This window comes from Ursus americanus, chromosome 17 (assembly GCF_024610735.1).
Source record: "Ursus americanus isolate L20-20 chromosome 17, mUrsAme1.1.p, whole genome shotgun sequence".
NCBI classification, from domain to species: domain Eukaryota; kingdom Metazoa; phylum Chordata; class Mammalia; order Carnivora; family Ursidae; genus Ursus; species Ursus americanus.
This window is the reverse complement of record NC_142143.1, coordinates 33,613,820-33,628,882: the sequence shown is the minus strand read 5'-3', so window position 1 is coordinate 33,628,882 and position 15,063 is coordinate 33,613,820.

The window sequence follows — 15,063 nt, the reverse complement described above, 5'->3', positions numbered from 1 at the left end:
CAAAATGAGGTATCTGTAAAAATAGAGCTTAAATTAGAAAGCCCCAGTAAGATTTGCATTTTCCAAAGAGATGGCACTGACTTTTAGTGAAGGGATGTGTTAATTTTTCACAAAACATCATTGATAATTCTTAAATACAAATGTATGAGACAATTTCCTGTTTAAAAAATACTTAACACCAAAAAAACCCCCAAATAATTCAATTAAAAAATGTTGTCAGAATGGCTAGAATCAAAAACACAAGAAATAAGTGTTTGCAAGGATGAGGAGAAAAAAGAACCCTTGTGCGCTGTTAGTAGGAAAGTAAATTGGTGCAATCACTGTGGAAAACAGTATGGAGGTTCCCCAAAAATTTAAAAATAGAAATACATGATCCATTAATTCCATTACTAGGGATTTCCCCAAAGAAAATGAAAAAACTAATTCAAAAAGGTATATGCACCCTAATGTTTATTGCAGTATTATTGATAATAGGTTAGATAATACTGCATCCAAGTAATCCAAGTGTCCATCAAAAGATGAATGGATACAGAACATGTGGTGTGTGTATAATATATACACACACATACAATGGACATATTATCCATAAAAAAGAATGAGATCTTGCCACTTGGAACAACATGGATGGACCTAGAGGGGATGATGCTAAGTGAAATAAGTCATCCAGAAAGATAAATACTGGATGATTTCACTTATATGTAGAATCAAAAAACAAAGCAAACAAAGAGACAAATAAAAAAGCAGACTTTTAAATACAGAGAACAAACTGGTGGTTTGCAGAGAGGAGGTGGGGGAGGGATGGTTGGGTGAAACAGATAAACGGGAGTAAGAGGTATAAACTTCCATTTATAAAATAAATAAGTCAAGATGAAGAGTACAGCATAAATGAATATAGTCAATGATATTGTAATAATGTTTGATTAAAAAAATACCTAAGTGCGGTTTAGATCACTGTTCTTAGTATGTTTTATCTATAACTATTCAAATCTTAAGCAATCACTCCTCTAATCCCACTCATTATAAAGTCGCTTTCCTCTCTGGATATCATGATGTTCAGAAGGTCTTTTAGTTTAGAAAACTTATATACATTTGAAGTGTCAAGAGACAAATCTCTAGTAGGTTGTGTTTTCCTATCCACCTGAAAAGATACATATGAGAAATTATTATAATGTTTTTCTCTGATTTATATGCATTTGCTGTATTATGAGGTTTAGAAAACACATGGTATTTCGTTCATGAATAGTACAATGTAATGAACATTTGAGGAAAAAGCTTAGATAGATAGATAGATAGATAGATAGATAGATAGATAGATAGATAGACAGACAATAGGAGAAAAGGAGCCTGTCAGGATGAGAGCTAGATGTGTTATCAATGATAAACATTCACAGCTTTTTATACAGTCTCCTGCCCTAATTACATTCATGTCTTAGTTATCTCAATGTTTTCTCATGAAGGGTGAGGGTAAGAACACAAGCAGCTTTCTGCCCATCTGCTTTATAGGTAAGTGTTATGGGCTCACTGTTTATGCTCCCCCATTCTTATGTTGAAATCCTAATCCCTAAGGTGATAGTGTAGGTGGGACCTTTAGCAAGTGATTAGGTCATGATGGTAGAGTTCTCATGAACGGGAGTAGTGCTCTTATAGAAGAAACCCCAGAGAGTTCTCTTGCTCTTCTGCCATGTGAGGACATAGCAAGAAAACAGCTGTCTATGAACCAGGAAGCAGTCTCTCACCAGACGATGAATCTGCCAGCACATTGATCTAGACTTTCCAGCCTTCAGAACCATGAGAAATAAATTTCTGTTGTTTATAAGACACCCAACCTATGGTATTCCAGCAGCCCAAACAGACTAAAACAATTAAGTGTATGTAAGAAGCACAAATGTGGCACCATGCCGTTCATTGTGATACAAGAATCATTTATTTCTATTATCCTTTCACACTTCATAGACACTTCTCTATTTTTCTGGTAACCATTCTTTCCCCACATAACAGAGTCAAATAATAATTTATTATTAAAATGAAAATGTATTATTTTTTGATGTTCTTACTGAACCCCACAAAAATCTACACATAATTTTGATAAATTAGTCAAGAGCTTGGAAAAGTCACTGGGAATACTAGAAAGTGTATTCACACATATGAGCAGGAGATAATCAATTTTACTTTTTAATACATTAGATAATATTTATATAAAATGAAAACCTTTGAAGGTATGCTTATTTTTTATTTCATACTTCACTAGCTTGTTTTCCATGTTAAAATGTGTTATTCTTTTCTTTTAAGTAATCATTAAACTTCCCATTCTCCAGGTAATAAGAAATTGTTCTCTGTTGTGTATTGAACCTTGCTGTCAAGTAATGAAAAAAGACCACCTTGAAAAAGAAAAAGAAAAACCAAAAGCAGATCAAAAGTGAGGATGAGCACAGGAGAAAGATAGTTCTTTAAGGATATCATAATTTACTAATTTAGACCTAGAAGTCAATAAAAACTTAATGTCCTGGAAAGAGTGTTCAGACCTGTGTTTTACAGAGGCATGGTGTGCTATTTTTCAGAAGATGACAAAATAGCACAACACTAGTTCTTTTGTAAGAAAAATAAGTGGTCAGAGGAAAGGGTAGGAGAAGGGAAAAAGAGAAATAAAACAGAATTAAATTCACTTTTAAGAAGAATTTATTGGAGTGGTACCTGGGTGACTCAGTTGTTAAGCATCTGCCATAGGCTTAGTTCATGATCCCAGACTCCTGGGATCGAGCCCCCACATGGGGGGAGACAGGGGTGTCTCTGCTCAGCGGGGAGCCTGCTTCTCATTCTCCCTCTGCCTGCTGCTCTCCCTACTTGTGCTCGCTTTCTCTCTCTGTCAAATAAATAAAATCTTAAAAAAAAAGAATTTATTGTAACTATTCTATGCCAAATGCTATGTTAATTGCTTAAAATAAATAATTAAAAAGATATATTAAATTCTGAATTCTCAACAAATTCAAAATGTAATAGAGGAAGTTGATAATAATAATTTTATATTAATAATAATGAAAACAAGACATTTTATACAGCAAGTACTGGAGCAAAAGATGGAATGTCTTTAAAAAGAATACCAAAATGAACATGTGATTTATTATTTCCATTTACACTTATATATAGCACCACATTTATAAGGACAAAGCTTGGGTTTAAGGTAATCATAGATAACTAGAATAGACATAGAAGTCAATACAAGTTTAATGGCCTGGAGAGAGTCTTCTCACTTGTGAGTATGAAGCCATAGTGCTATTTTTGAAGAGGTGAAAAAGTGGCACAGTATTACTTTTTAATAATTAGGAAAAAATCTGAAGTTTCGTAATTAGGAAAACTTGAAATTTTGGGATGTTCATATTGTACTTTCGGGATGTCTTTGTATGTATGTGTATACACTCATATGACAGAAAATATGGATTATAGACTGAGAAATTATCTATCATCTTTTAGTTTTATAATATCTCTTGACTAGTATTTTTGTAAACAAAATGTAGAAAGTAGACTTTTAAAATCACATCATTTTCATGTACATTTTATTAGAACATGTTTTGAACATGAACAAGATGGAGGGAATTTAACAGTAAACTACCATGAATCAATCACCTCTCTTAAAAGTTATTTATATACCTAATCATTTCTCATCCCAAATATTATATTAACAAGAGTCATATTATTTCATTTCATCTGTGATTATTTAAATAGAGCATTTTAACTTCCATAAAATCATTATTTACATCCCTTAATTTTACAGATGACAAAATTTAATCCAAGAGACATAAAGTAATTTTCTATATCACATGTTGAGGGAGTGGTAGAGTTAGGATTAGTATCTGACACCAGAGTCTCATCTTGTCATTGTACAGTAGATTTTAGGAAGTTAAAAGAAGAATGGAAGTTTCTCAGTAGGGAATGGCAGAGGAAAAGATGACATATGAATGAAAACATGGTCTCTTTCTTAGAGCTGGAATAATAAGTTTCAATTAGGGGGTCTGTTCATACTTTACAAGGCCATCCTGTTTTTCTCACTAACCCAGAGATTGCACAGTTCAAGACACATGAAGTAGCTTGGAGAGATACAAACTTGAAAGAGAATTGAGTTTTAGGTGCCAGGGAATAGTATATAAGACATTTTGATGATTAGAAGAATGGATGCAACTATATGCAATCCTTCTCCCTTTGGTTGTTTGTATTTACTTGCCTGCACATGACATGTTTCTTGTTTCAGTGTCTTTAAACTTTATCCTGAAATATAAAAATAAATAACCTAATCACCTGTAACTCTTAAGAAATTATAGCAAAGTTGCAAAAATACAACGTTAATTTATAAAAGGTTGCTATTTTCCTGTATTACCATACCAACAATGGACAATTGGAATTTGAAATTAAAAGCATCGTACTATTTACATTAGTACCCACAATGTCAAATACTTAGGCATAAATCGAACAAAATGTATATAAGATCTATGTGAAGAAAACTATAAAATCCTGAGAAGCAAGCCAAATAACTAAATAAATGGAAAATTATTCCATGTTCATGCTTAAGGAGACATAGCATTGTCAAGATGTCAGTTATTCACAACTCGATCTGTAGATTTAATGCATTTCGAATAAAAATTCTGGCAAATAATTTGTGGATATTGAAAAATTGATTCTAATCTTACATGGTGAGGCCAAAGATTTAGAATAGCCAATACAATATTGAAGAAGAACCAAGTTAAAAGATTGACATTACTTGACTTTAAGGCTTGCTACAAAGATACAGGAATCAAAGCAACTGTGGTATTGATGAAAGAATAGACAAATAGATCAATCGAACAGAAATAGAGCCCAGAAATAGTCAACCAATCTTCGACAAAGGACCAAAGATAATCTTTTCAACAAATGATGCTGGAACAACTTGACATCCAAATGTAAAAGAATAAAAAAGAATCTAGACATAGACTTTACACCCTTCACAAACATTGTCAAAATGTTTCATAAATCTAAATGTAAATCACAAGACTATAAAACATCTAGAAGACAGGAAAAAGCTAGATGGTCTTGGGTTTGGAATTGACTATTCAGATACAACATCAAAGGCATGATCCATGAAAGAAATAATTGATATATTGCACTTGATCAAAATTAAAAACTTATGCTCTGTGAAAGACATTGTTAAGAGAATGAGAAGACTAGCCACAGATTGAAAGAAATTATTGGCAAAAAACAGTTCTGATAAAGTATTGTATTTCAAAATATACAAAGAACACTTAAAACTTGACAGTGATAAAACAATTTGATTTAAAAATAAACAAAGAAGATATGCTAATGAAAAATAAGCAGATGAAAAGATGTTATGCATCATATGTCATTAGGGAATTACAAATTAAAATAATGAGATAATACCACACACCTATTAGAATAGCTGAAATCTTTTACTTTTTTAAACGATTTTATTTATTTACGTGAGAGAGAGAGTGCAGAGGGAGAGGGAGAAGCAGATTCGCCACTGAGCAGGAAGCCTGATATGGGGCTCGATATGAGGACTCTGGGATCATGACCTGAGATGAAGGCAGCTGCTTAACTGACTGAGCCACCCAGGCGCTCCTAGAATAGCTGAAATCTTAAATGCTAATACCAAATACTGGTGAGAATGTACAGCAATAGGAATTCTCATTAATTGCTTATGGGAATGCAAAATGGTATACCACTTTTGAAAGCAATGTGACAGTTTCTTTAATTTTTCTTTTAAGAGAAAAAGAGTGTTGGGGGAGGGGGCAGAGGGAGAGAGAGACTCTTAAGCAGATTCCATGCCCAGGGTAGAGCCAGACCTGGGCTCAATCTCTTGACCCTCAGATCATGATCTTAGATGAAATCAAGGGTCAGGTGCTTAACCTACTGAGCCACCCAGGCAACCTGCATTGTTGCAGTTTCTTAAGCTACACATACTCTTATGATATGATCCAACAATTGTGTTTCCAAGTGATTTGAAAACTAATGTCCACACAAAAACCTGCACATGGATGTTTATAGCAGCTTTACTCATAGTTGCAAAAACATGGAAGCAACCATGATATCCTTCAATAGGTGAATATCTGGATAAACTGTGGCATATCCAGACAGTGGAATATTATTCAACACTAAAAGAAATGAGCTATAAAGCCATAAAAAAAAGGGGAGGAAACTTAAATTCATACTAAGTGAAAGAAGCTAGTAAAAGGCTAAATGCTATATAATTTCAACTACGCGACATTTTGGAAAAGGCAAAATAATGGAAAGAATTTAAAAATCATTGGTTTCCAGGGGGTGGGAGAAAAGAAAGATGAAACAACAGAACACACAGGATTTTTAGGTCAATGAAACTGTTCTGTATGGTACTATAAGGTTGGATACATTCTATAATACATTTGTCAAAAACCTTTGAAGGTACACTAAGAGAGGACCCTGTATAAACTATGGGCTTTGGGTGATAATGATGTGTCACTGTAGGTTTATTGATTTTAACAAAGGTATCTCTCTGTGACAGGAGGTTGACAGTGGGGAGGATATATATATGGGGGGCTGATGGCCTATGGGAACTTTGTACTTTCTGCATGATTTTGCTGTGAACATGAAACTGCTCAAAAATTAAAGATTATTAAAAATATAAAAATTGGTAATTAAAAAGTTAATTACTTAGATATCTTTTATTCTGACATACCTCCTTCTATACCCTGAGAACCAAATACTGACAATATAATTGACAACAATTTGAGAAGTCAGTGAGCACCAATTAACATTCAACTGCAAACATCTGAATCATATTCAACACTATTAACAAGCAAAAAATATCAATGGGTTAAAATCATTTAAGAATGAAGTGGTAGACCATACATAGGTTTTAGTGTCTTGCAACAGGTTACAAGTCAGCAGAAATAACTAGTTTCACAAATGGTGTCAGTCTACATTGTGATTGACACATTTGTGAAGAGGCAACATGGTGTGATGGATTAGCTTTGACTAATAGTGTTTGAATACCTGATCTGCTGCTTCCTGCCTAAGCAACAGTTTCTTTCCCTGTACAGTGAGAATAAAACAATTTTTTTGAATTAATACATACTGTAAAATGTTTTGAATGTGCCTTGAACTAGATGATATAGAATGAATACAAGTAATTTTTATTAGGATTATGGAAATGGTGGTGAAGTGCAGGGAGACTGAAAAATTGGGTATAGGATGGAATGCTCTTCCTAAACCACAATTTGAAAACTAGCAACACACAGGTTCAGTGCTATTTGACCCCCCTCACAGAAAGTATTGATTTAGCTTGAAAAACTGGGAGATTTGGCAACACTAGCTGTGAAGTTTCTCATAGTCCCAATAACCAGAACCTAGTGGCAACTATTCCCTTTAGATAAGCTGTGGCTTTCCTGTCCACTGCAATCTCCATGTGGTCTTTTTCATTCTTGTCTATCACTGACCTAGTCTTTGTAGCCATTTGTTTTTGAAATCCCCAATCTAGAACAAACTAAACTGCATAGAATCAATCTACTTGGAACAAACTATATTTTTGTAACAATTTTTAATGATAGTCATATTTAATGTCTTCATTTACAATGTAGTAAGCTCATAATTCAACATAAGGTGTGTCACTAAAACTTGGTATCCACTTAAATATGGAATTAAATTTTAGTTTTGAGGGTTTGTCTCATCCTTTCAGATCAAAGTAAATAACATGGATAGCCCTTCTGGAATATTTCTTGCTTGTCTAACCAGCTGATAAAATGCACACGAGCAAAGAGGAAGCAAATTGAATCGTTTCCAGTTAAAGTCCTTGAGTGTTATCACAGACACTTGTAGTATTAGTGTATTCAGCTATGCCCTAGGTCCTTTCTTACCATGTTTTTTGCTGAACCTTGTCCTGGATATCAGCAGTAGCAGTTTATGTAAACCTATACCCATACCACGGCCAATTATATGAATCTATATGAGTACATCAGGCTAATTTTCTCGTTAAAGAAACTTTGTAGTCAAAGAAATTGATAAGCTTACCCTGTAGGATTTATGCATTGAACTTAACTGAAATTGAATTGAAACCAGAAAAAAATTGTGTTTTTAACAAATAAGTTTGTGATAATTTATCTTTTCTAACCCCAGTCCCCAAAGAAAACTTGTTTCGTGTGTGTGTGTGTGTGTGTGTGTGTGTGTGTGTAGCCTTTCCCAAGAGAAACGTTTCTTATATAGAATGGTAAAGTATTACCTATATAAAGTTTCAAACAAATGCAAATTCTTTATAAAACCCAAAAAATATACATAGATCAGAAAGACAAAGAATCCCATTTGTATTGAGGTCAAAGGAAACAGCTAAATAAGCAGACAGACAAATTTTGCAAAACTGTTTTCTGGATATGAATGTGACTCACAGTGAAATTTAAGTCATATGTACAATAATGTCTTTATTTTGTCCAGAAATATGTTGAACATATTCTTTTTGCATTTTTTTACAAAGTTTGTTGCTTCTGCATTTTATTCAATGAGAAAAAATACTGACACATTGTTCAAGAATAAGTTCTATTAAATTTCAATAACCTCAGCATGCCTCTAAGAGACATTTTATTTGAATAATACTAATTCTGTAGTATAATGGGGGAAAAAGACAAAAAAATTTCTAAAAAAATTGATATCGTTTCCCAAAGAAGAAGAGTTGGATGAAACTGGATAAATGTACCCCACTTAGCAATAAATAACCTCAGAGGAAAATTACCAAGGTTAGTCTTACTGAGGGGAAAAAAACAACCTCAATTCAAGTTCAGTGTAACTCAACACTTTGACATAATGTACTAAAATTTTGTAACACAAGCTTAATTTCATAAATACAATTTAAGAGTTGAAATAGTAAACAGAATAGACCCAGCCTACCCTGCCTTGGTCAGATAGATTTGGCATTTATGATTTGTTTTAGCTGTCACATTTTAAGAAATATGTGCTATGTAATTGTAGTTAAGAGCCTGAGCTCTCACCAAAAAACTTCCTAACTTCCCTGTCCCCCAGTTTCCTCATTTATATGGGGATTTCAAAAGAACATAACATACTGGGCTATTGAGATAATTAAATAATATAATAGAATTAAAGTGCCTAGAACTGTATTTGGTACACATGCGTTTGTTCAAAAAATAAAAATAAAACACATACACAATATGCCAAGTATCTATAAAGATTGGAGACTGATCAGATAGTTAACATCTTAAGACAATTATATTTCAGTGGAACACACATACAACCCCCTCATTCTAAGAATGGTAGATTATGTCAAAGAAATATCTTCTTATTCAGCTGAGTTGACTAGATGAGTGTTTAATATGCAGTATGGTTCCAGATCTGGTTCCAGAAGTGGAAATCAGTGGAATGCATGAGGAAGAGAAGAGCGATGGAGGAAAAGAAAAAAGATGGGAGTGGAAACAATGAGAAACAATGAGATGGCCAAGGCTCGTTAGTATGTTGGGTGTTACTAAGAGTGAGACATCCCTTCTGGGGTTGAGAACAAAGATGCTTCCTATACAATGTCTTTTCAGGTGTAGGACTCTCATTGGAGGCTGAAAAATCTTCAAACATATTTCATATGCAGACACCATGAATTTATGTTTGAAGTCGATAAAGTTTGGAGAGTCTGTGTCATAAGTTTGAATAGATGCAAGGTCAGTGTTAAAGAAAGTAATGTTAGACATGGCATAAAGATTAAAATTGTATCTGAGATGGTGCCTGGGAAATCATTGAAATCTGCAGCTTTATGATATGTGCTTTCCTCAGCCAGTGGCTTGAATTAGTCTTAGGAAAAAATGAGACGATGTTTAACTTATAGAAAAGATAATTTAGAAAAGACAAGAGAATGTGTCTTCATTGTTTGAAAGTATGCCCTGAGATAGAGGGATTTGATTTATGTAGCTAGAGAGTGCAGAACCCAGACAGTTTGGAAAAAGTTTGTGATGCATGTTTAGTCAGTGAGGTAGAATTTTATAAATACAATATATATACCTCTAAATATGCTACCTACTTCATGAAGTAGTGAACCCCTTATCCTACACATGCCTGAAAGAAGAATAAACTGACAACTTCTCATAGTTACCAGAAAAAATGATGCTAGAGTTGGTAGGAAATTTAGGCTAGAAGATCTCCAAGGACCATCCTTTCAACACTGACAAAATAGTGACAAGTTATATATGTATATATATATATATAATATATATGTATATATATATATAATATATATATATAATCATATGTATAAAAGTCTATATATATGTATGTATACAAGTATATATATATATATGTATAATATATATATAAAATGGCATTCAAATTTTGATTTTCTTTTTTGTTGTTCTTTTTCTCTAGAGACATACTTTTATGGATGAAACAATAATCTGATAGTTTAGAAACATAATGCAGTAAGAAAGAGATGGCTTGAATGTATTATGTGGTTAAGGAGATGTTTCACCGTAGTTTTTTGGCATAGTAGAAAGTTATACTAATTCCACCCAGCTAAAGCAGATCTCTAGTTGGAAAACAAACCTCTAAAAGAGGCTGGGCAAGGTACTATTTTAACACCAGCACAGGTAGATGGATTTATGACTAATTGTATCACAAATATCAAGGAAAGGAAAAACTTTACGACTCTGCAACTCCAAAAATATTTTCAGATTCTACCTGCAGTTTTATAATGATTGTAGTGGTTATTTTGCTTGAGAACATAGGGTGTGATATGTCACAGTTGTCAAGAAATTTTAATGCAAGAGAAGGGTACTTTTTTGCATGCATAGAATATGGTGAACTGATGATTTAATTACACACTACGCAAATAAAAACAAAGCAAGTGATACCAATTTGTAAGTAAATGTTTGTATTAGATTGGGAGCTATGATCATAGCCAAGATAATTATTAATATTAGAGTAATAAAGTCCGATCTGGAACTTTGTGCTGTGAAATATTTTTATTTTGTACTTGGTAGAAACATGAACTAAAAGTTCCACATATAAATAAATACGGAGATGCACACTATGTTATTTCTTCCATTGTCCTTGATTTCACTGAGAAATAATCCTCCTCCCAAGAAACAAAGTTGACAATGTATTTGTAGTTAGGAGATGGGAGAATAACAAAAATAGTTAGCTGATGTAAACAGTGAGAGAAAAAAAAGTCTGAAATCTTGCAAATGTTGGCAGAGATTCCTACAAGCACAAGCATGCACATGTATGCTAACACACACATGTGCACACCCACAAGCACAAATACACACAGTCTTATTCCCCTTAAGAAATAGTTCTCTTCTCTTACTGATCCCTCACTCAGTTTTAGGAAGACACACTTGCCTCCTTGTTGTTCCTTGACAATCTAGGCAGTTAACCAGCCTTTGCTGCCTTTGTCTGGGATAATTCTATCCATGCCCTCAGCTTTAATATTCTCAAGGCTCACTCCCTTACTTCACTCAAATATTTCCTCAAATCTCACCTTTATTTTAAAATTAACATTTTATGGGGAACCTGGGTGGCTCAGTTGGTTAAGTGTCTGCCTTCAGCTCAGGTCATGATCTCAGGGTGTGGAATTGAGCCCCACTTCAGACTCCCTGCTCAGTAGGAAGTCTGCTTCTCCCCCTCCTTCTGCCCCTCCCCCCACTTGTGCACACGCTCGCGCTCTCTCTCTCTCTCTGTTGCTCTCTCTCAAATAAAAAAAATCTTTAAAAAAATAAATAAAAATTAACATTTTATTTTGGAATAATTTTAGTTTTACAGAAAACTTGCAAAGATAATATACAGAGTTCCTGTGTATCCCTCAGCTAATTTCAGTTTTCCCTGATATTATCATTTTATAGTACCATGTATTTGTTAAAACTGAAAACTAATATTGGTACGTTATCAACTACACTCCACATGTTTTGGATTTCCACTAAAGTCTTTTATTTTTTCTTTTGGAGAATCCTATTCATTTCATCATAATGCATGTAGTTGTGTGCCCTTATTTTCTTCTTCTTTTTTTTTTTTTTTAAGATTTTATTTATTTATTTGACAGAGAGAGACAGCCAGTGAGAGAGGGAACACAGGCAGGGGGAGTGGGAGAGGAAGAAGCAGGCTCCCAGCAGAGGAGCCTGATGTGGGCTCAATCCCAGGACCCTGGGATCACGCCCTGAGCCAAAGGCTTAACCACTTAACAACTGAGCCACCCAGGCGCCCCGCCCTTATTTTCTTCTTGTTTGATAGTTCCTCACTCTGTATTTTTCATGATTTTCACAGTTTGGGAGAGTACTAGTCAGATAATTCATAGAATGCACTTTAGGTTAGAGTTCTTTTTTCAAATGATTGGACTGTGATTATGTTTTTTTGGAAAGAATATCACAGTGGTGATGTGCTCTTTTCAGCACATTATAGTAGAAGATAAATGATATCCACATGACATAACTGAGGATGTTATCCTAATCATTTGGTTAGGGTAATGTTTGACAGGTTTCTCTGTTGTGTAGTTATAATTTTTCTCTGTCCATATTCTATTAATGGGACACAAATCACTAAATTGAGCCCACCCTCAAGAGAGAGTGGGATTAAGCTCCATCTGTGGGAGGGTGTTATCTACATACATTTGAATTCTGTAAAGACGTCTTCATTCTTCTGTATTTATTATTTAATTATCCATTTATATCAATATGACCTTATGAATATTTATTTTATATTTTGGTTTGTGATTGGTTATAATAGTGGTTATACTGGTTATAGTACTGGTTATAATCCAGTACTATGCTACTTATTTTGTTGCTCAAATTGTTCCAACTTAGTCCATCAAGAGTCCTTTAACATTGGCTCCTGTATCCCTTGACCAGCCCCAGCTTTTGGGTTTTTTTGCTCTTCTCACTTCCCCTGTCCTACAAGATGCTCCAGGATTACCTTGTACTTTCACTATTCCAGTCCTAAAATCAGCCATTTACTTAAGGATCCTTGGTTCCTCTTATAGGAGAATGGTACATAGAAGCCAAGATCTTGATGCTAGGTGTGTTTTTTTCTACTGGGGTAAATCTCATAATTTCATTTTACTTATTTATTTTTTAAAATAAACTATGTATGGCTTATTCTCTCTTTTTGTCTCTTTATCTCATCGTTTTAATGAGACTACCCTGACTACCCAATTTCATGCTGAAATCCACCTGTCCCCCAACCTCCATTCCAAAATCCCATTATCTTTTTATAGCGTTTCCTTCTTCATAGAGCATTCAAAAATGTTATAGAATTGGGGTGCCTGGGTGGCACAGTCAGTTAAGGGCCGACTCTTGGTTTCAGCTCAGGTCCTGATCTCAGGGTCATGAAATCAAACCCTCATTCAGGTTCCGTGCTCAATGAGGAGTTTGCTTAAGACTTTATCTCCCTCTCCCTCTCCCTCTGCCCCTTCCTCCTGTCTAAAATAAATAATCTTAAAAAAAATTTATAGAATTTACTTATTTTTTCTGAGTAGTTCTTTTTTTTTTTTCCTGATTATTTTATATGTCAGAGAGAGAGAGAGAGTACACAAGCAGGGGGAGAGGCAGGCAGAGGGAGAAGCAGGCACCCCACTGAGCAAGGAGCCCAGTGCAGGACCCAATCCCAGGACTCTGGGATCATGATCTAAGCCAAAGGCAGATGCTTAACTCACTGAGCCACCCAGGGTCCCCTGAGTAGTTTTAATGTCTGTTTTCTCCAGCCCCTACAATTTAAGTTTTATGAAGTCAGGGATTTTTACTTTATTCATTATCATATATATAGCATACAGAGCAATATCTAGCACAAAGCTGGGAGTCAATAATATTTGTTGAAAATGTATTGATTTTTGCAAGAAATATTGAAGAATTTAAATACATCTTAGCTTTCATTTCATCAAACATTGAATATCTCAAATTATGTTTAAATGTAAAATAGATCAATTTAGGACAATTCCTTTAATAGGATTGGAAAAATACAAGAAAATTAGGAAATTGTACTGTGAAGGTTATTTATTAAAAGCCACAAACTTAGCATATTTACATGTTATGATGTAGATAATTGTACATAAACATGTAAACAATTTCTCTTCAATGGAAGTTTATTGTTATCTGATAAGACTATCATTTAGTATCTAATATAACAATCAAAACCTAATTTTCATTCATTAATTTGTCTGTAAATGTGAGGTCATCAAATACTCTTTCAACTAATTTTAGCATCTTATTGTTCCCTAATTAAATAATGAGTTGAATAAAACATTTGACATATGTTCATTTCATAGTTGCATGAAAGTCATAGACTTAACCTTTGAAATTACACTTTAATCATCTTACTGTGTTAAATGACCATTAGCAAAATAGCAATAGCTAAGGGCTTATCTGATCTTGATTCAGTTAGAACAAAAAGAGACAAGAAATAAAGTTTAAGTGAAAACTTCATACTCTTGAAAAAATTGTTCGCAATAGAAGTGATTGTGAAAACTTCTGCATTAATTTGATAGTGCGTGGAATTTAAATGTGCTTTAAACATGAGCTTATGCAAAATGATGCAATCATAGTCTAAAATTTGAATAGGAATCTATATCAATGTTCCTAAACTGTGATTCACAGTTTCTCATCTACTACTGCTTTAAATACCTGAAAACAGACTGTGATGATTCAAACCCTATTATAAATACCAAACACAAAATGGAAAAAAAAAGTAATCTTATTTCGGAATTGTAATTCTAGAGAAAAAAAAAATTAAAATAAAAACAAAACAGAGACTCTAAATTTAACTGAAAAAAAAAAAATCCTCCATCCTTTCAATATATTGATATATTCACAAGGCACCTTGTCATAAATAATTTCCTAGTCACACAGTAAATTACACAGTATTTTCTTGAGAATTAAGTTTCCTGGTAATATCTTAACAGTACTTAAGAAAGATTATTCTCTCTTTCTCTCTATTGTCTTTTTCCTTCCTTCTCATGGATGATCTTCATGGTCACCCACAAACACACCTACACTCACAAACACATACACTCATGTAATTGCCCTTTTAGGCATTAGAAAGGATGCCGGATGAAAAGCAAGACTGATTTGCAGTCTA